We start from the raw sequence: 23797 nt of genomic DNA, 5'->3' as shown, positions 1-23797 counted from the left end.
ACTTCTGGACATTTAAGAGATAAGGACTGTCTAGCGTGTGACGTTAGTTGGTTGGAAAGATTAACTCCTTTGTAACTGGATAAAGAAATAAACTGCTCTTTGCTTGGGACATTGAAAATTGAAGGAGTTTTGTTCTTTTGGTTTTAAGAATGGCAATTAAGAAGATCATGGATGTACAAGAAGGGACTTTATTTCTAGACATGCTTCAGAAAATAATGGATGGGATTAACTCAATAAAACAAGAACTGAGAAATAATAGACAAGCGTGGAGAACTGAATTTCATGAAATGAGACAGGAGCTGAAAGAAACTCAGGATTCTATGAGAAAGAATAAAGATAGATCTGGAAAACAAAAAAAGGATGAAAGAGAAATTAAAGGCAAGGTTCAATCTATGGAGATTGGCTTAAATATGGACATGAAAAAAGATTTGGATTTCCTGGTTGTGACGGATCCTGGAGATAAATATTACAGTTTGGAATACAGCGCTGTCTCTGAAGGAATTGAAGAGATTGGAGATAAAGATATTATCGGTTCAAAAAAATTCCTGGACTGGAAGGATTTGATGGAACTTGAAATGGAGAAAGTTAATAGAATTAATCCCTGTTTTGTGTCAATGGAAAAACCTTCAAGAAATGTACTAGTGTGTCATGTGGAAAAGAGGAGCAGAGATGCGGCTTTGAAACAATACTTCAGTGTTACGTTTGGATTTGATGGTAAGAAAATATCTGTGATGGAGGAAATTCCTATCAGACTTTTATTATATGACTATGACAGCAAGATTTTTGGGTGCGTAAAGATGGAAGATGGACCCGATATGGATAATGACAGAAGAGCGATTTGAAACTACTGGACTCAGTAGATTTGATGAGTTGGATTAATTGACATGTTTATTTAGAAAAAAAATTGATTGACATATATCTCAAGGACTGGAAACTTCTCTTTGACTTTTTGTGGAAGATTAAAATGATATGATGTTAATGAGATTTGAAACCAACTAAGATAACTGCTGGAGGAAGGTGATTTTATAATCTATTAAGAGATAGGTCTGTTATATATTATAGATTTATAGTTGAATTATAGTGTTTTGAAATTACTGGATTTAGTAGATTTGATGAGCTGGATTAATTGGCATGTTTATTTAGAAAAAAAATTGATTGATATATATCTCAAGGATTGGAAACTTCTCTTTGACTTTTTGTGGAATATTAAAATGATATGATGTTAATGAGATTTGAAACCAACTAAGATAACCGCTGGAGGAAGGTGATTTTATAATCTATTAAGAGATAGGTTTGTTATATATTATAGATTTATAGCTGAACTATGACAAATCGGAAGTCAATATTTTTATATATATGTGTTTTTTTTGTATTGTATTAGTTATTGATTTGTGTTGTTTTCTTTTTGTATTATTTTGGTTTTGAAAATTAGAATAAAAATTAATTGAAAAAAAAATAGTATTCTGAGCTACCTGCACTGCGTATTGTCTATGACCCAAGAAACAGTAGAAGAAAACATAATGCCCCAATATTTAAACTACTTAACTTGATCTATGTGTTGCCCATCAATTATACACTTATTTGTGAGGGCACACCTAGGAAAAAACCATAATCTTTTATTTGGTAAAATTAACTGTCAACAAGTTGGCCTTACAATAAGTCATAAAAATGTGAAGTAAACGCTAAGCAGGGTCAGGCCTGGTTAGTACTTGGATGGGAGACCACCTGGGAATACCGGATGCTGTAGACTTAGAGGAAGGCAATGGTAAACTACCTCTGAATACCTCTTACCATGAAAAGCCTATGAATATATCCAAGAAAGATTCATAGGATCGCCATCAATTGTAATCGACTTGAAGGCATATAACAACAAACAAATTTTGGAGAGTGAAAATCAGAACAATCAGTTAAATAACCAAATCATTTAAATAAAGATTGAATAATGAAGGGGCTAATATACAACCTTGATAACTCCCTTAGTGGTAGCGATAGAATTTGACAAATTACCTTCTAGTCCACACCTTACTCAGAGCGTAAAATTCCAATACAGATGCAGACTGGCGATGCAGAGTGATGACATTTGCCAAAGTGTAAGAGTAATTCAAGGACCCTCCTTGCTTTGGCAAATGGAGGAAGTGATAATGAAGCTTTTGTTTGTGACAGATTAGCATCTAGGAAATCAGACCATGAGGAAGATAATCCAGCAGAGGCTGGATATTTCTCCCCTTCTTTTTGATGGAGCCTGTTCTTCAGTGTAAGTAATAAGTTTGCATAATTTTTGAATTTCTAATTAAAATCTAAAGGTCGCATTTCAGATGGCTGTAGTTCTTTTGTTAAGTTCAATGAGTTTGACAAGTTGATCCCAGGCAAACAGAAGTAAGCAGCAAGTTCAGTGGAGCTTACTTTGAGGAACTATGCATAGGATTGTTGTTATGTTGATCCTAATAAACTAGGTATTATGCTATGGTGTGTGTGCACATATGTGTGTGTGTGTAATAGCAAAATATGGGCTACAGGAAAATATACAATATCCAATAAATGTATATAATGTATTTATTGACCACAACATTGAATGATAACTTTCATAGGTTCCTCTCCAGCAAATTTTAAATCTTGCCCAACATGTCAGATCTGCATTTACCTTTTGCATTTATTATGATTAATTTCAGTCAGGCTGCAATCCTAACCATGCCTATTCACAATTAAATCCTATTGAAATCAATAGGACATACTCCCAGATAAGTGGAGTTAGGATTGCTGCCTTGGTCTCAAGATCTCAGGTGGCCCAGATCCCTACATATTTTATTCAAGAATCTCTCCTGCAAGAAATCAAATATTTTGTTATTTTATGTTTTGTAATTTTGTCCATATCAAATCCCATCCATTCCGATTTTTTAAGATTAATTTTATAACCAGAGATTTTACTGAATTCTTTAATCAAATTCAGAGGTTTCCCAAAATAATTAACAGGATCATATAAACAATGCCCGTATCTGTGTAGATGTCAAAGGGCAAAAATGTGCAAATAGATTGAAGGAGTTGAAACCTGATGAAAATTGGATCAGCACAGCACTCTGTACAAAACTAGGAAATACAATTATGGAACAATGGGAGATTTCTAACGCATGTTTTCCACTTCATAACCCTCTTCAGAAACAAGACCTGGTGCGGTCTTCTCTGCAAAGCCACAACCTTTAGAAAGTTCTCAGACCCCCTTTATGCCAGAAGACAGGGCTTAGAGCAGGGGTGGGGAGCTTCAGTCCTGGGGACCCAATATGGTCCTCAAAACTTCCCCAAGCCCCAACCTCTATCCCCAGGCCACCCCTCTTATCACCCCTGTGTTGCGCCTTCTTTGAGTGTTCTTTGGCCTGGCTGCAATGCATCCTCGAACTCTGATGATACCTGGATGGAGGAGAGAGAAGAGTGTCTGAGTGTGTCTACAAATTCACCCTACTGTGCAAAGACAAAATTTACATATGTAGCTCTACCCACTTTGCCTCTGGCCCCTCCCAGCACTGGTGAGTGGCTCTTGAAAGGTTGTCCAGAAGGGGGTTTGGCCTTTGAGCTGAAAAACCATTCTCCACCCTGGCTTAAAGCCACTCTTGGTCTCTGCTCTTGGAGTAAGAGTCCTGCTTAGCAAAGGTAGCCTATCCTTCTACATTCCCTCTGACAAGACCATTCAGTCTTTCTGTTCCTCATGCAACTCTCATGCAATATTCCTCTCTTCACTTCTTTCTCCTTCTGTTGCCCCTCTTCCACTTTCTCTGCTACCTATAAAGCAGAAACAGCCCCTTCTATGCATCTGTTTTCCCACCTGTGCAATTCCTTCAGTATGGCTGGGGTTAATTTCAGAGAACTTGCTTGAGCAGGGACCCAAGTGGTGTCAACATCTCACCTGGATTCATCCTACCAGGCAATCCAGAATTCTAAAATCTGGTGAGAAGTTCAGAGGAGAACAATTTCTGAAGCATCCCTTAAACTAAAATGGATGCAAACTGCTGTCCTCCTGGAACTTTTAAACCAAGGGTTGGGAGCATGTGATCCTCCAGATGTTGCTGGGCTACAACTCCCATCAGCCTTGATTATAGGCCCTGTTGGCTGGGGCTGATGGGAGTTGGAGTCCAACAACATCTGGAAGGCTACAGGTTCCCAAGCCCTGTTTTAAACAACCAAATGTGAGTATGTGAATGGAGATTTTGTGCAAGGATATATTTACACCAAAAACATTCAAGGTGGATTTTACTCAGTATTATTTTTTCCCTAGCTTGCAAAATGGCAATTGACACACATTGGTCATAGTTCTCCAATCATCTTACAATTCATGCCTTTTCCTTAATGGGACTTTAAATACTGAAAGGCATTTCTTTGACAGGTGGGATTTTAAAATGCATCTTAACTGCAAGCAAAACAGAAGAAAATGTAAACAGATGTCAAAATAAATTTCCATTGAAAGACATTTTCCTTGAGAAGCGTGGCTGAAGTGTGGTGCAATTTTGAACAGCCTTAGCCTGCAAAAGGAAAGTTTCTGACTGCGAACAGACATATAGAAATAAATTGTTTCTAGAAGCCATTTTTGCATGTGCAGTGGGGACTGTGCATTGGTGAAGACTCAAAATATTTTGAAAGCATACTCCATGCAAATGCTTGGCACGAAATAGGGATTGCATTAAGTTGATACATGCTTCACCCATAGGGTTGTATCAGATATCAATAATCATAAAGTCAACGTTAGGGATGAGGAACCTGTAGACCTCCCGATGTTGTTGGACTCCAACTCCCATCAGCTCCAGCCAGCACAGCCAATGGTCAGAGATGATGTAGAAGTTGTAGTCCTGGAGGGCTGCAAATTCTCCGTCCCTGTGTTAGGAGAGCCATATGGTAGTTGATAGGGAACATGTCTCAGGAATAAAGGCAGAAGACAACAATGGGAGAAGGGAAAATCAAGAGCCGGTGAGCTTCCCTAAAGTACAGAAAAAAAGAGAATAGGACTGGGCTGAAGTTTTGTTGAATAATATTTCCTATGGGGCAAAAAAGGGGTGGAGAAAACTGGAATGGTTTCGGGGGGTGGATACCCGAAATCTATTAACTTTGGGGGGCAGGAGACTTCCCATTTATCAGAAGAGGCAGCAGAGGCTTTTCCATTTTCTTTCTTTCCTTGAACAACAACCACAAACTTGCCAACTCACGTGGTGGCGGAATTGCAGTTAGCAGCCTGGCAGCATCTGAATGCCCCAATGGGAATGGTGCAATGTCATGATGTAGCATTATTCCCATTGGGTCATTCCCTGGGACATTGGAATAGGCACACAGAAAGATGCCTTATACTGAGTCAGACCACTGATCTATCTAGCTTAGTATTGTCTACACTGACTGGGAGCAGCTCTCCAGGGTGTCAGGCATGCCCAGCCCTCTTGGAGATGGGATATGGGACCTCCCGCATGCAGAGCAGATGCTCCACCACTGATCTATGGCCCTTCCCGTATGCTGCTGATTGCAACTCCATCGCAACTTAAGGTGACAGCAAAACTTTTTTGTACTTTCTTTTTCTTAAACAAAGAAAGGAGTGAACACTGGATGATGCCCTTAAATAGGGAAATATTGAAAAGGTAGATGTTTGGGGGCTTGTCAAGAAGGTATGAAAAGATGGAGTGCTTGGAAGACAAAGGGAAATGCCAGAATGTCCAAGAATGACAGAGAATCAGAGGTGGGGGAGGTCTGCATGGAAAATTAAGGCACTCACCCTTTAACATGTTCCATTTGGGATGTCAATAGTCTGACATTTATTAGAACAGCATGACATTTCTTTGCATGGAAGATGCCCTTAAGAGATATGCAGGAGTTGTTTACTGTCTAAATTTACAAAGACAGCAGCTGAAATAAACATGGCATGTGCTCATTTGGAATGGCTCCTCCAGATCCAGCAATTGCTGCTGCCTACAGCCTGTTAATTGAACCTACCAGTGGTCCCTCTCCTTGGGAGGATGCACAAGAAGTCACCAGAGGACAACATGAGGGCCCTCTCGTACCTGGAGCCAAGCTAAAACATTTCAGAAAATAGGAAGATGATAAGAACATAAAAAGAGCATCCCTGGACCAGGTCAATGGCCTGTCTAGTCCATCATCCAGTTCTCATAGTGGGCATCCAGATGTCTACATAAAGCCCACAAGCAAGATCTGAGTACAACAGCATTTTCACCATTTGTGATTCCTAGCAACTGGTATTTGGAAGCATGCTGCCTCTGACAGTGGAGGTAGAGCATAATCACTGTGGCTAGTAGCCACTGATAGCTTTATCCTCCATGAAGTCGTCTAATACTCTTTTAGAACCATCCATGTTGGTAGCCATCTTTTGGGAGCAACTTTGACAGTTGAACCACGTACTGTGCAATGGAGTACTTCCTGTATGAAGCACTTTCTTCTTTCATCTTCATGGTATGGACCCAACTTCTAGTATTATGAGAGCGAAAGAGTGAGAGTGAGTGAGTGAGTGAGTGAATGAGTGAATGAGAGAGAGAGAGAGAGAGAGAGAGAGAGAGAGAGAGAGAGAGAGAGAGAGAGAGAAGAAACCCTTCTCCCTATCCACTTTCTCTATACCATGCATATTTTTTTACACCTCTGTAAAAATTCAGGCTCTGATATCAAGAAAAGGAAATGCTTATAAGGAACACAGAAACGCAGGGACCTGCATTGTACTGAGGCCGCTTTCACACATGGGGCTGATTGCGTTACTTTAACTGATTAAAAAGGTAGCGCTTCTGTCTCGATTTCTAAAATCCCTTTCACACTGCAGTACCTGTTGTGTTAAGGAATAGTACTTTTTCAGCCGATATAGCAGCATTTTGTGCAACTGTCTTTCACACGGCTTGTTTTCGTCCCTCACCCATGCACACTGTTCCCCACTGTGTAGGAGGACTAAAATCTCATCCCGTCGCCATGCAAGCCCTCTCCCTTTAGGATCTGACTTAAATTGTTTTATTTGTATCAACACAGGGGTGTGTGTGGGAAATGCTGCTGCTATCTGTGCTGATGCTGGAATACTGGTACAATTCTCATCAGGCAAAAAAACCCCCACATGATTAAAGGGCGGGAACGCACTGCATGCTGGGAATGCCTGTCACGTGAGTGGCTGCAGCTAGTGAAAAACTCCTGCAATCTTCTGGGTTTCCAGCCTTGCTAATGGATTATTTCTGGTATCATTTATCACAGAAACTTACACTAAACTTCCATTACATTCCGCTAGAATTCTGGAGCTAGCTTGTGCGTTGTGTGAAAGATCAAATATAATGTGCAAATTATCAGGTAAGAAATCATCAGAATAACGGAACAAAGTGCAGTGTGAAAGCAGCCTGAATAAACCCACTGGTCCATTTTGCTCAGGATTGTCTGCTTTGATTGGCAATGGCTTTCCAGCATTTCAGGCAGGGGTCTTTTCCAGTCTTACTTTGAGATGCTGAGGATTGGACATGGGACCTTTTGCATGCAAAGCACGTGTTCTGCCACTGAATGGAAAGTTCCTCTTCTCTAGTTTAATAACACACGGACTGCAGCAGATCTTCAGCTCCTGGGTGCCTAATTGAGATGTAATACTGCAGAAGAGTTTGCAGCAAGAAGCCCAGAATATTACTGGTTTAGGTTGGTGTCAGCTGGTGCCGCGATGAAAAATCATATGCATTATGGAAAGCAGATCCTTTCATGATCTTATGCATATGCAGTATTCCTTCATTTGTGTTTACTTCAAAGATGAAAGCAAATGTTTTTATTCAAAAAGTGAAAAAAGAAGATATGAAATTAGCTCACTGAGGGCTTGATTATCTTTTTCTTTCCCAATGGGAATCGATGCTATTGGCGGTTCGCAGACTCGTTCTCTTGACAAATCAAGTTGTTGGCTGAGGCATGAAGTGTTAGATTATGATCGACTCAGCGTGACATTGTGATTCATGGCTACTATGTTACAGAGGGAAAGGAGGGGATTTATGCTTCATCACCACTTTGAATCCGTGCTGAGACAAGTGCCTCATTCTGCTCAGCCTTAGGAGTTCACGTTCCGCACCTTGGGATTGAACAATATTACAAATGCTCAAACATTTGTGGAACAAGTGAGACTAAATAAGGCCAAGAAGCTGCCTCTGCTTTTCCTTCATGCTACATCCTTTTGGAGAATGATGGAGAACAGCACACTACATGTTCAGAGCTGAGAGAGACATAGGTGTAGTTGACCTTAGGAGTGGGGATGGGGGAGAAATTCAATTCAGTTTGCACTTGAAGTTGCATTTATCCAAAAATTTCACTTTCCAACACAAGGTGAGAACTGAAACACAGCCATCCTTTGAAATTCACAGTTATCTGAATTTGGCAATGCAGTTCTCGGACAAAACAACTTTTTTAAAAATGCATACATTAGGGGAAATGTGTAGAAAAATGAATATATTACTGAGAATTCACTAACAAGAAAAGAAACCTTGCAGTTTAAGAATGTGCCTATAGCCAACAAATATTTCTATCAAACTTTAAAAAGCAGGGAAGTTAGGCTGCTATAGTGAATGCACCAGGGGAGCAGGAGACCTGACCTTCTCTCTGAGATATTGTACTGCCTTACAAATTTGTGAAAATGCGAACACACTTTGGGTTGGTGTTTCACAGTCCAATCCACTTCCTGTGTAACTTGGAGATTTTGTGTTGATTTTGTGTTGATTTTGTTTTGAAACAAGCTTACAGGAAGCAACAGAATGGCGTGGAGGTATTTTCAATTTAACATGGCAGAACATGAAAAATCCATGCTGGCTATAGTATACAGACACTGTCATGACTGTATAATAAAAAAAAATTACACTGGGAAACATTGCTTGCAAAATGTGTACATTAGTCAAAAATGCAGATAAAAATGTATTCAGGAGAAATTCTAATGTTGAAGAATTTTCATGAAGATTGTTTTTTAAAAAAAACACCTGCATATGAATGAATATTTATTGTTACGGTTCTTAGACCAGCAAACAAAGATACAAAATGAGAAGTTAAAAACGAAATAAGGTTTGATAGTAAAAACAGTTAAAACAATTAAGCCCAAAGTAGTGCTGGAAGTAAATTCCTGTTGAGGTCAGTACTATATTAGTGCTCAGTAGTCAGAGTCCTTCTGCAACGTATGGCCGCCACGGAGAAGCTTGCCACCTTGTCAGTCACTTCTGCTCATCCAAATATGTGCAGAGCTTGGAAAAGTTACTTTTTTTAACTACAACTCCCATCAGCCCTAGCCAGCATGGCCACTAGATTGGGCTGATGGGAGTTGTAGTTCAAAAAAGTAACTTTTCCAAGCTCTGAATATGTGTTTCTATCTGGAGGGCCCCAACTTCTAAACGAAGAATGTAGTTAGGAACACAGCTCGGTATACTGAGAAGGGAGCGTAGAAATCGGGTTTGGACTGACTCAAAAGGGGTGTAGGTGGAATAGGTGCAAACTTGCAAACCATAGAGCATCTGGGCGATGACTTTTGGTGCAAAGATGTGAATTGCTGATGGTACATACTGGCCGCCTTTCACCTGCATATTTCTGAAGAAACCTGGAGAACTGAATTTAAGCTTAGAAAAATGAGAAATGGAGAGAACTAAAATTGACAGATGCTTCCATCCCTAATTTATTTATTTATTTTATTTATTCATTGTTATTTATTCATTTATACCCCGCCCTTCCGCCCAGTAGGAGCCCCTAATTCTGAGTCAACTCAGTGGTTAGGGTGGCCATGTGTCCTGCCTTACAAAGTAAAGCCCTCTGTGTGAAGGGTTGTGTGGTGCAAGTTTGGTTTAAGGATAACAAATCGTAAGAAGGGAGCTCAGGGACAGTGAAACTGTATTTATTTATTTCACCAGTTTATATACTGTTAATTACGTGTGTCTCTAAGCTGTGTGCAAGAAACTCAATGCAATGAACATTTAAATCAAAATTATAAAATTAAAATGATAAAATCAGAATTCAGTTCAAAAGTCTGCAGGAATTTAAAAGTCTTCAGTAAGCACCGGACGTTCAACAGGAAGGGAGCCGGCTTGATTTCAACCGGAAGGGAATTTTATAAAATTTGCCCATCAATGGTTACTACCTGGACAGCAGACTGAACAAGGCACACGGGTCACCTGGCCACAGTCTTCCCACTATGGTGAGATGCATATTTGTCTATTTGTCTGTCCGTCCGTCCATCCGTCCGTCCGTCCGTCCGTCCATCTGATTTATATCCCACCCTTCCTCCCAGTAGGAGCCCAGTTGATTTTAGGTTGTTTTTAATTGTTTTTTATGATGTATTGTAAAATTGTTGTAGCCTGCCTTGGGCTACACCAGGGCAGGTAATAAATGTGAATAACAATAATAATAACATAGTAATTATTTCTGAATAGGCATCTATACATATATATTAGCATATGGAAACTGTATGCACATCTATGCTTCTTTGATCCTCTTTTTCGGTGGCACATCAATGTGGATTTATGAAATATTGGAAATTGGAAATATTGAGGGTGAATTTTGTCAACAAATGAAGGCATCAGTTTGCAACATTCAAGCCCCCCAACCCCTCAAATCAGGTAGTATCCATAACATTAGGGGGGGTGATCAGAGTCCAGTACACTCTTACCTGGGAGTAAGTTCCATTGAACTCAATTGGATTAAGTTCTGAGTAGACATGCACAGAAACTCAATGCGGCTTACTCCTGTGTAGAGATATATAGGATTGCTCTCTTAATGAGATATATATTTGCAAGAAAATACATTTTTCATCATTTTGCAAACTGATTTATTAAACCCTTGTTTAATGGGTTATTCAAGGAAAGCTTTTGTCGACTGGTACTCACCCAGTAATAGTTGAGAGTTCAATGCACATTTTTTAAAAAAATCTTGGTAATGTTGATTTCATTTTTTTTGTATCAGGGAATGAGAAAGAAAATATTAAAAAAATGCCCTATCTTATGAAGAGTGGCTTTTGTTTATTAAATCGTAAGTTATCTGACGCTGCATTCAATATTTCAAAAGGGCCCTGAACTGAGGCTTTAAAATATGCAAATGCATTTACATTTAATCAATCATGAAAGGGTAGATAAGCAACTGATTTTTTTTATGAAATCAGATGACAACCCCATTTTTAAATATTAAAAAATCCCACAATTTGTCTTACTTTATACTGCCTGCTTAATATATATGGTTTGTACATGGAAAACTCCATTCATCGTGTCTACTGTAAAGATATTTATGATCAAGTCAGAATGGTGATATGCTAGCGCCAGGTTTCAAAGGCAGTGTGCCTCCTAGTACAATTGCTCAGGAGCACAGATGGGGAAGAAATTCAATTCAGTTCACATTTAAAGGTGAATTTATCTAATCCACATATTCTGAAGCGATATGAAAACTAAAGCACAGCCATCCTTTGAAATTTGCGCTTCGCTGAATTTTGAGGTGCACTTCTCTAGCCAAGTAATGTGTCCAAAAATGCATATATTAGAGGAAAACATGCATAATGCATATGTTGGTGAAAATATTATTTGGAAAAGTGTGAATTGGGTATGTTTGCCTTTAAATGCAAACTGAATTGCATTTCTTCCACATCCATATCTATAGCCCAGCCTTGACGCTCTCCTAGTGCCCTCTGTTGTGATGGAGGATGTCATGCCATTGCCAGTGTTTGAAGTCAGATTCAACTGCTGGTCCAGCCAGCTTCTTCGTGTGGATTGGGTGGGGGTGCCATCTTGTTCCGTGCTTCAAGCAACAGTGTAGTGACAAATTCAGAAGTGCAGGGCCCCTTCATCATAGTCATGCCATGTCCTCTCATAGCCATGCCCCCTAACTTGCTTGCTTGCTCTCCATTGCCATCTCCACAATCCTCAGTCCTTCCTCTGTGCACCTTCTCCCACAATGACAGATGTCCCTAGGAGCCAATCAGTCTGAAAGGGGAGTGTGTTAGATGATGATGATGATGATGATGATTTATTAAATTTATTAGTTCCCCATCTGGCTGGCTGTCCAGCCACTCTGGGCAACGTACAAAATAAAAACATACAAATACATTCAAACATTAAAAATCTCAACGATAATAATAAAACTTAACCCACCCCAAAAGCCTGCCTGAAGAGCCAGGTCTTCAAGGCCCAGCGGAAGCTCATCATAGAGGGGGTATAGATGGTGTTAGCTATGGAGAAGAGTCTTCTCAGTGGCTGACTCACCTCCTTTCACTCTGATTGGCTCCAACCAGCAAGAAAGTAAGTTAGAAGATTTGTCTCAGTGGCCAACACACTCCCCTTTTGGGCTGATTAGCTTGAAGGATACTGGAGACATAGGGACCTGGCTGAGACCCTGCTCCCAAAAAGGTAAAGGGTCTAAGACCCCCAAAGAACCCAGATGACTACACTTATTGGCTTAAGCAGCAAAATACCTTTGGGCTGGCGCTGAGTCTAGCAAAGAAATGGTCACTTAGAAACCATGGCAATGCTGAATGCTACATTGAGATGTTGGGCACATCTACACCACTGCCTTAAACTGGTTTAAGAAGCAGTCCCTATTTCCATGGACGCCTGGGAACTGTAGTTCTGTGAACTGGACAGGAGAGGTAGGATAACCTTTGGCAAACATGGACAATGGCCAGGGATGGTGGGAGTTGTAGTTCAGCAACCTCTGGAGGACCAGAGGTTCCCCACACCTGGGACAGGAGTCTCCTAACAATTCCCAGCCAAAGCCCAGGCCATAAGCTATGCAGATTTAAAGATAAGCACCAGCACTTTGAATGCAGCTGTTAAGGCACCAGCAAGGTATTTTCCTAGTTAACTGGCCATAATTACCAGCCTATCAGTTATGTTGGGCCAACTACCCTTTCTAGGCAATCTTCAAAGGTGACCCTATATTTATTTATTTATTTTTAATTATTATATGAATATACAGAGAAAAATATGACAGGAAAATGGCAGAATCAAATAGGCATTCTCTTACCCATCAACAACAAAACCATCACTAGCATAGACATTCAAAATACTGTGAATCCCTAATTTATATTCAGTATGAACTTCCTGATCCTAGCCCCATCAGCGCTATACAATTAAAGCAGCGTTATACCACTTTAAACTGTGACAGCTTCCCCCAAAGAATCCTGGGAACTGTCATTTGTTAAGAGTGTCGAGAACCATTAGGAGACTCCTCTTCCCTTTATAGAGCTACAGTTCCTAGAGTTCCCTAACAACTCTCAGTACCTTTAACAAACTACAGTTCCCAGAATTCTTTGACCTGCCTGTTAAAGTGTCTAAAATTTTAACCTGTAAAAAATCAACAGAAACATACAGTGTGCATGAGACCTTTTGTTACCGTGTTGTACTATTTTATGTACACTACAGAGTACTGGGCCCCTGAGAGCCAGTGTGGTGTAGTGGTTAGAGTGTTGGACTACAACCTGGGAGACCAGGGTTCAAATCCCCACACAGCCATGAAGCTCACGGTGTGACCTTGGGCCGGTCACTGCCTCTCAGCCTCAGAGGAAGGCAATGATAAACCACCTCTGAATACCACTTACCATGAAAACCCAATTCATAGGGTCGCCATAAGTCGGGATTGACTTGAAGGCTGTCCATCACTGGGCCCCAGCTTATTGCTAAGTGAATTAACAACTGCATTGACGAAGGCCTTGCATAAAACCTGATTAGAAAGTCAATAGCTCTGGTGATGCAACTCCTTGCTTTAATGATGGAATGTCTACTTCACTTTGTCTAATCCCAGTTTGCTCCCCAGTGTCAACTAGTTTGGTAAAGAGATTATATTGCTGGTTATGGTTTAGCTCTTCTTTCTTATAGGGAAGGAAGCTCATGACTGTTACATGTGGCTTTCTGATGCCTGCAGGCCCTCCATTAGGAATACTGTCCAACATTTTCTCCAGGAAACATTTTTCCAGTTTCTTCCACATTGTGAAAAAAACACACTGTCGTTTGCAAGAGCAGATTGCTGTGTCATCTGCCCCATGAACAAATCATCTGCAGCCATATTGGGCCCCACCAGGAGCATATGTGTACATTTTTCAAACGTTGCTGAATCTCACTGCCTTGAGGACAAAATTAAATGCCTCACACCATATGGAGGCCTACGACTGAGGGCCCTTACAGATTTCACAGTTTAGGTGCTGCATCGTTGGCTAGTCTGAGTTCTGAGCATCATTACCAACAGAAGATAATCGGTGTTCCAGTCTGATTAAAAGCAATCTCCTTCTTCACCGGCCCCAGCTTAATTAGGTTTCACTGTGATTTTCTATGATGATTTAGTTCTGCTTTTGCCTTTTGGCTGGCACAAGCTCCCTTGAAACTCCTTCTGATGGCAGCAATACTCATTTAGGACAAAACTGATAGCTCCTATCTCTCCTGCTGTTCGGTCCAATAAAAAAAAAACACTGCAGAAAATAATGCTGGGCCCAGATTTTCAGCCCAGCTTTATTTGGCATCTCAGAGAGAGTAAAAAGAGAATGCCTCAGATGGCTGTGGGATTAGGGTTGCCAGGTTCAGGGCCTGAGACTGATCCTGTATCTTTAGGAGAAAAGAAAGTCAGCCAAGTGCAGGTGTTCTTGCAACCCTGTAATGGGAATAACCACAAGGTGGAATTCTCCCTTCCCCCTGCACAACTTTTAAAGAAGACCTCTTGGCATTGTCTTCCCTGCCCCTCCATATGTTTAATTAAGTTGTTTGACCCTTATTACACATGAGCCCCAGCCCCAAATTTATTTGGGAGTGGTTCTGAGGTGGGGCAGGTGGCCCGCAGGACAACCCAGGGCAGGTTGGCTTGATGCCCTCCCCGGACTGGAACCACCGTGCTGATGGAGGGAGTATGGACAACCCTACTAGACTGGCCTTTGGTTGACTCCAAAGGTAAAAGGGAAGGTCCATTCCTCAGTGGTAGAGCACATGCCTTTTAAGCAGAAGAACTGAGGTCATCTCCAACCAGGGCAGAGAAAGACTCCTGTCTGGAAACCTCAAGAGCCATTCCCTGTCACTGTAGAGCAGATGTTGCTGACCTACAGTCCTCATCTTCCCTGACCATCCTTGCTGGGGCTTATGGGAGCTGTAGTTCAGCAACATGAGCAGGGCTACCTCCTGTAGACAGTACCGAGCTAGATGGAACAACAGTCTGGAGGGGAAAGGATATCCTGGGACGAGCCCCAGTAGTGGGCCCTGCAAGAGCATTGCCACAATGTCTTTATTACTGAACATTCTGCTCACAGTTGGTAACTCACACCTGCTAATACAATGTAATGCAGTGGAGGCTGGTGGCTCATGTCAGTGGGGCAGTGAATCTACTCCAGATTTTAGTCCAAACTTTCAAGAGCTGTCCTTGAAAGTTTGGACTAAAACCCGGAGCAAATCCACTGCCCCACTGACATTGGAGCCATAAGCATCCACTGATATAATGGCAACAAATCACCTTTTAAAGAAATTAAAATGAGAAGTCAGGCAGGAGTTTATCACCATCTCAGAACTGCTGTGATGCAATAGTTATATTGGATCAATTCAGATAATGAAGAAAACTGTTCAGTGGTTAGATGGAAGAGAGTGTCTTGGAAGAGTAACAATAAAATAAATATTTCAAAAGTGCCACCTACAGAAATTGTTACCATTTTCTTGGGCTCTCCCCCCCCCATCCAAGCAATGCGTTTTTATGTTGCATTGGATTTCACAATTTCCAAGGCTGTGCAATGGATTGCATGAGTTTTACTCATTGTGCATGCTACCTGATGAATGAGGGAAATGTGGGGATTATGTCCCATAATGACAAAACTAATCTCCTGTTATAATAGCAGGTGGTGATTGCCGTCTGTATTATTCAAAGTAAAAAATGGGTTTTCACTTCTTTTTCTTTCCTTCCTTTTTTTTGGTGGCGTGTTTGATTTCAAGGGATTTTGAATTGTAAAAACAAAGAGAGATACAGACAAAGGAGGCAACTGAATAGGATTTTTTTTGCACTGAAGGAAATGATTAGCCCTGATTGCCGCATAAGGCTGGCTCATTAGAAACAAGCAAAGGGATGGTTCCTGTTATCAGTATTTGATTCCAGAAGCTTTTTGTTGTGATAGAAGATGTGAAAACAACCACCATCATTCCTTCAGTCTGGAAAGACACTGCCATGCAGAAGGAATGTTTTGAGCCATTGTGGCCCACCACATTTGAATGAAACATATTAATTAAGCAGGGGAAGTTGCCAAATTGCCATAATTAGCCACACAGAATACTTGCATGCATCATTGTTTTCATACAATGACAACAGTGGAAGGTACCTCAAGGACCACCTGGTAGTTGCACCTTCTGATGATATAGGAAATCTGCTGCTACAGCATCCCTAATAGGTGGTCATTGAGGCTCAGCTTTAAAACCTCTAGTGAAGAAGTTCACCACTTTCTGAGACAGACTGCCCCGCTGACAAACAGCTCACACCACCAGCAAAGTCTTCCTAATGTTTAGCTGAATTCCCCTTTCTTGTTATTTGAACCCATTGGTTTGGGTCCTATCTCCTGGAGCAACAGAAACCAAATTTGCTCCATTCTTTATGTGACAGCCCTTCAGATACCTGAAGATGCCTATCATATCACCCATTAAATCATCACTTCTGCAGACTAAACATATCTAACTTCTTCAACTTTTCCTCATATGGCTTGGGGTTCAGTGGTGGCCAGTGACTCCATGTCAGTGAGGCAGCAGTTTTAGTCCGAACTTTCCAGGAGCAGTTCCTCAACAGGTTCAGCACCCTGGACAGCTCCTTGAAAGTTTGGACTAAAACCTGGAGCAGATTCCACTGACATGGAGCCACGAGCCACCATTGGTTATATTCAAATAAATTCTTCTTCGAGTAGACCCATAAAAAGTAATGAACCTGTTAGTCATATCTATTAACCAAATTGCAAAATTTGGATAAGTGTGAATGTTGAAGGATGGGTGTGTTTTGCTTGTCACATTGTTATGGAAAGTGTGAATTTGATCAATTTGGCTTTAAAAATGAACTGAATAAAAATTCTCTCCAAGTGAGGCTGGATCACCTGTCAGGGATGCTGTAGTTGCATCCTTCATTGTAGATCCTACATTGTGCAGAGAGTTGGAGAAGATGACCTCCCTTTCAATTCTAAACATTCTATGGTTCTATGTTTTTGAGAAGGCTGGAGAGAATCATGAATTAGCTATTATTGAGGGAGTCAGGGGGTGGAGCTTATGGCTTTCATTAAGGCCCTCTTTACTTTGCTCCCTTCCTACAGTTGGGTCAACCAAGAGAGGGAGCAGCGAAGAGGCTAACACTGACCCTGAGGGGTGAGAACCTTTTGCATCCCAAGGGCCACATTCCCTTCCAAGCAACCTTCCAAGGGTCACATGCCACTAGTGGGTAGATCTGGAAAGATCTATCAATTTCAGTTCTCCTGGTTTCTCCTTTTTCCAATCTTAAATCCAGTTCTCCACAGTTCTGCAGCAACTTGTGTGTGAAAAGTCTCCAGCATTTTAGTGCAAATTTCTCCTAATAAGGACATTTTTGTCGGCAGTTTTGGCTAGCGTACACACTTTTGCAAGCAATTTCTTGTCATATAATGCATTTTTGTATGCTATTTTTACCCATGTATTCATTTTTATGCACTCTTTCACCTGACATATGCATCTTTGTAGACATCGATTGGTTGGCGAACTGCATTGCAAAATTTGAATTAGTATGAATGTGGAATTGTGCCTGTGTTCCGGTTTCCATATTGTTTTCGAAAGTGTGAATTTCATAGATTTGGCTTGAAATGCAAACTGAGCAGGCTAGTTTTTTCACACACCCACACAACCCTCTCGATCAGGGTCAGCAGAAGATGTGCTCTGAGCAGAATTTTGGAGGCCAGATAGAGAAGCCTGAAGGGATGTGTTTGGCCTGTGAGCGTCTGGCTCACCAACCCTGTTATAAGCCCTTAACTACAATAGTAATATCTTAACTCAGTAAAGAAATGGAAAATGGAAACTTTTTTTTAAGGGAAGCACAGCTGTGGGGAGAAAGTCTCACCAACACCTCATCATTTCCCCTCCAGAATGAGAAGCAGATCTAACACGCTTCCTATAAGGTGATTAAATTTTAGTGGGAGGCAATAGTGCCGACGTAGCACTTTTAGGGTGCTTTATGAGAATTCTCTACAATCTGAAGTTCTCTCAAGTTAAATTGCACTTCAAAGTTTCATTTACACACTGTAAAAATGATATAGTTAAGTTTTCAATGGGGAATGAATTATTCATTAAAGAAGATAATGGCGTTAAACTCAACCAAGGAGCTATAACATTAGCATAAAGAATGCCTTATGTCACATTAATTTTAAAAACAGAAAACATACAACACAAAAGATATTGAGCCACAGTCTTTTTTGTGTGCATGGCCACATTAAGCAAAAACCAATTATTCTTGCAGCAACCTTTCTATTGCATATTAATTTTTTTTTTTTTTTTGCTAGGTATTTTACAACCCATTTGATCTTGGTTATTAATTGGACTGGGCTGGCCTGGGTCAAGCCACTTTCAGTCATGGTCTTTGCTCTTTGATTTTATGCAATAAAAAAATGCCCAGGCTCCAAAGTGCTGAAGGGAGAAGGGTTGATGACCCCTTTCTTCCTACTTTGTGATCATCTGGAATATTAAAACATGGGAACGTGAAGAACAAAAAATTGGAGTATATCTGACATTGTTAAAACACACAGAGAGGACTGAAAGGACACTGGATGTCTAAAAATCATTTCACTTTTAGTACCCAATATCATATGCACAGTTTCCCAGAGTGGTAGAAGCATAATTATGAATTGAAAATAATGTCTTGCAAAACACACACACTTTATTCCACCATTTGAAAGAAGGGAAATGACTTAGGTTTATAAGGATCTGTCTTCTAGAGTGCAATCCTGCAGCAATCCTGTTTGTTACATTTTTGTTCCTCCATGGAACTCAGGATGGCGTGCTTAATTCCCCCATTTGCCCCCATCCCCTAGAATGAACATGTGAAATATAAATGAAGTTTAAAGCCACAAGCAATATCAAGGATCTGCAAAGAATTAACACAACAAACTCATGTGTGCATACCTTACCTAGTACTAGGAAGACCTCTAGCACTTTCACTTGGGTGATTCCATCCCAGCTCCAGGCACTGTGCCATTACTGGTATGCTTGCCTTACAGGTGAAATGTTGGGGTATCCAAGAGATGTACCCCATCATATAAACATAAGAAGAGCTTGCTGGATCACACAAGTGGCTCATCTAGTCCAGCATCCTGTTCTCACTGCAGCTAATCAGATGCCTATTGGAAGCCCACAAGCAGGACCTGAGTGCAAGAGCACTCTCCCCTCCTGTGGTTTCAAGCAACTGGTGTTTGGAAGCATGCCACCCCAGCATTCAGAGGACTGAATCTCCATCTGTCTAAGGTCTGTTCCACCTCCAGTTTCCCCTCGAGCTGGCTGACAATAAGGCACAGGTTGGATGAACATTCTTCCACTGTGCTGGTGCCTTTGAGTGCTCATCAGAGCACCTAAGCGAACCCCCCTTGCCATCCACACTACCTGCCAAGAGTGACAATAAGGATCAGCCACATCAAAATTATTCACCTTTCCAGTATGGGGTAGTGCAGAGTACGTAAGAAAAGGTGCACTCACAACCAAAGTACACCCCGCCCCGAGTTCCAGTTCAGTCCCAAACAGGCAACTGGCTAATCCCATACTGCTTAAAGGGATGTGTGGGCAGAGTACTGTGCTAGGAACTGGGAAAAGGCCAGCACAGGGTGGAGCCAGCTCATAGGTGTTGGGAAGAAATTCAATTCAGTTCACATTTAGAGCCGAATTTATCAAATTCACACTTTCAGAGACAATATGGGAACCAAAACAAAGCCATCCTTTGAAATTTACACTTATTTGAATTTTGCAATGCAGTTCGCCAACCAACCAACCTTTTTTTTTAAAAAAAATGCATACATTGATTGAATAAATATATTAGTGAAAATAACATACATATATGCATTGCATTAAAAGAATTTGCCTGCAAAAATGTGTAAAACTGCAGACGAAAATGTGTTTGTTAGGAGAAATACACAGTAAAACGAGGAAGAATTTTCAGAAGGATTTCTTTTATTTTTTTAAAAAAGGCAAATCACTTGAGAAACCTGGAGAATTGAATTTAAGATTGCAAAAATGAGCAAGGCCCTCTTGCAGGCCTTCCTGCCGCAAAGGCTCTTCCCAGAGAGGTTGCAGCTATGTATTTCACCCAATGGGACAGTGGCCAGCAGTTCCAGAGAATATCTGATAGCCAGACACAGTGATGTCATATAGCCATATCCAATTGGCAATGTAGTCAAGCAATGTCACGATCCAATACAATGTGTTCCCCGATTGGTTCGGAAGAGTTTTGGTAGCCTCAAGCAGATAGCCAAGACAGAAGGTGTATAAAGCCACTAGTGGGCTGCCATCCATGGCTATTGCTTGCTTTTAGCTCGGTGGCCCAGAAGCTCTACAGGCCAGCTGTAGAGCATTACAGCTCCACAGGACTTAATGGATGCTCCTATTTTGAAGAAACAATGGCTCTATAGTGGCATTTATTTTCCATCTAATTAAATCACACAGCAAGTGACATGCAAGTTGTATTATGCTCAGGCAGATCCAGTGAATTTGAAGATGGGGGGGGTTAGAGGCTCTTTTCCTTAATGGTGCAACAATCAACATGCTAAAAAGAAGCAAGGATGCAAACCTAAATTAGTGTGAAATTAAGGTCAGCAGTTTGATTATGTGACACAAGCTCTATTTTGACAAATGAAAAGATGCTAATAAAAGGTGGGATTTTACCAATGGATGCTAGTTTCTTCTTGTTAGAGAAAGTCCCAAAGAGAAGACAAATGCATCTGTACTGAATGTCCTTCTGGGGTTTTTTCCCACCTTTTTTTTGGTGGACCTGTTCACTGCCATTATTTCTATTTCATCATTATTGTTTTCTTTTCATTATTGTGCCTTCTTCCCATCGATGGTGACTTGGATGACATCAATTTGCCATGTAGCCAATCAGATTTGACTCTGTAGTGAATGAAGCTGAGAGTGAGGGCAATGCTCTCTTAATTAGTTAGATTATCCCAGTCAATTGGAGATCACTTATTGAATGGCTTGATACCGTGGTGTTCATGTAGTCAATCAATTTTGGTAGCATGCCAACAGCACTGAAGGCAGATGAAACTAATGCAGGAAGTATTGCCTTCACTCAGAATAGGCAAGTGTTTTTGCCCCATTTTTTAATGCCATTGCCAGCAAAATAAAAATAAAAGTCAATGGAAAGGAGTTGCTTTTGACACTGCAAAAATGTTTTCTTTTTTTTTAAAAAGCATTCCATCTTTTGGCTCTGTCCTGAGGAAAAACCACGATGTTTTCCAAAGAGGGAGACAATTATTGGTGTTATTTTTGTTAAGGCAAACTATTACTGATGTTGAGCGCTGTCCTCCAGGAGCTACTGCTAAGCAGACTCAATTCATTTCAGAGAGGCTTCTGAGATCAGCTTATTATTTATTTAAGGCTGCAGTCCTGTGCAAGTTTTCCTGGAAGTAAGTCCTGTTGAACTCAGTGGGACTTGCTTCTGAGTAGGCATGCAGAGGATTTTTCTGTTAATTATGCTTGCGCCCAATGCACCCAACACGGCTTACAAAACAGCAGTAAAAGCTCACTCACAATAAAAGTCTGCAATAAAACAGCAATAACACAGTCAGATTTAACAAGTCCACTGCTAAAACGGTGCAGCCACTTAAAGAAACATGAGCATGCCACTGTACAAAAAGGCTTCCAGAAAAAGGAAGAGTGTTTTTCCCCCCTAACTTGTTGCATGCAAAGCTCCGCAACCTCACAGTCAATAAGTCGCCAGAAACCAGAGAGCTTCAGCTATGGGGCAGTATACAAATGCAATAAATAAATAAACAAAGGCCGGCTCTAGCACTAGACAAATTGAGCAACATTCTTCAGGTGGCAGGCATGGAGGGATAATAAACTGATGCTCTCTGGGCCTACTGATTGTCTCCACTGGCTTGGCCTGGCCTGGCCTGGATCAGTTACTGCCCAACTGCCCACTAAAGCCTTCCATCTCCTCCCTCCCTGCTTTGCTCTAGGAAACAAGGCAGGGAGGTTTCTGGTTTAGATAATATCTGTGAATCTCCTCCCAGCCTATATTTCTGTGCCTACAGGGATGAAGCATGAGGTTTTTTAGCAGAAAAACCTGCTGTACTGGTAAAACCAGTTTCTTTAGTTAATAGAGATGTCAAGTGCCCCATTAACGTGTGTAAAGATTTTGGTCCAGCGAAATCTTGTTGCTATAGGAACTCTTTCCCCCCTCACCTGGCTGTCCCCCCATCCTGGAGCCAGGAAGGACTAGGAGTCCATGTCTATGTTAGTCTAGGGGAAACTGGAAGCTGAAAAGACACAGAGAGGCTTGCCTGCTCTTTGTGCTGAATCCTAAGCTATGGCTTTGGGGAGTCCCCTAGAAGTCTAACGAGGAAGCAAGATCTGTTGGACTTTTAATGCTGAGAACTCCTCCATCTTACGCTCAGGTTGTATATATGTGTAAATAAACCATATGTTACAAAGGCATCACAGTCTCCACTGACCCTCATTCCAAGGAAACCAAACCCTGAGTAAGCACTAGAGTCCCTGCAAGTCTTGCACAGCTCAGGGATTGAGGAGCGCACAAAAGGGCTTCTTTCTTAGAGCAATATATTCTGGGTGGATGGCTGTGAGTCATTGCTGTTTGCTGCAACAGCTTAAAATTATATTCAAGATTGGGGGAGGGGAGTTTAAAGTTACTGTAACCTCCCCTCTATTCTTAGGTATTTTTAGCTGCCACAATAAACAGCGACACAACAGACAAGACTCGCTTTGAGGAAGGACCCCCTTGACTCTTCCCAGAGTGAGGCAGGTGGAGCAACAAAAAGCAGTGGTGATCCTAACCACCCCACCCAGAATCCTTCACTCTGAGGAAGGACCCCATTGGCATTTCCTAAAGCAAGGCCAGAAGGGAAGAGGCGGAGGGCCATGTTAACACCTCTGCGCTACAGCAGTGGTAAAAGAAAGGAGAAAATCCATGGGGGGGAGAAAAACCAAAGAGGGGTATGACCAGTACCACCACCACCACCATTGCTAACACCCACATTTCTAAGCTGCCCCCACTGGTATCAAACTCCCCTCTCAGTCAATGCTGCTAGAGCTAAGCTCAGCTTTGAACTGAAGCCATTGCTGACCTTGCAGATTTGCAGCAACACGTGGGGCTACTGATGAAAAGGGTTCAAAATCTCTAAGTGGGAGCAGAAGACCATTAATCTGGGACCACTCTACTGATCACATATCTCCAGTGCTTCAAGGTCTGTTCTGGCTTTCAGTTTGTTTTCAGGTGCAGCTCAAGGATCCTAAACCAGCTTTTGCTATTCTGTCTAGGGCTTATGGCGTTTGTAGTCCCAAACTTCTAGAGGATACCGAGTTAGCAAAGGCTGCCCAAAACAGACTGGGCCCAAGATATCAAAAGGATTGTTGTTTACCAATGAGCCTGCCTTTCCACTCCGAACATCATCTTAGGACCTGCTGCAGGTGGACCCAATGTCAGAAGTTAGGTTGGTTGCTATCAGGATCAGACCGTCTTTGTTGTGGTGTTCCAAATATAGCACATCATTCATTCCCAGGCATGTTCACCTATCCAGGGCCAGCTCAATGGTTTCAGGGGCCATCTGGAAAGCTGCTGTTTATATTTCCTATAATACCTTCAAGACAGCAGCACTCTGGAGGCATTGTGGGGAATTGAAATAGAG

This window comes from Rhineura floridana, chromosome 14 (assembly GCF_030035675.1).
Source record: "Rhineura floridana isolate rRhiFlo1 chromosome 14, rRhiFlo1.hap2, whole genome shotgun sequence".
Taxonomy (NCBI): domain Eukaryota; kingdom Metazoa; phylum Chordata; class Lepidosauria; order Squamata; family Rhineuridae; genus Rhineura; species Rhineura floridana.
This window is presented reverse-complemented; position numbering follows the sequence as displayed.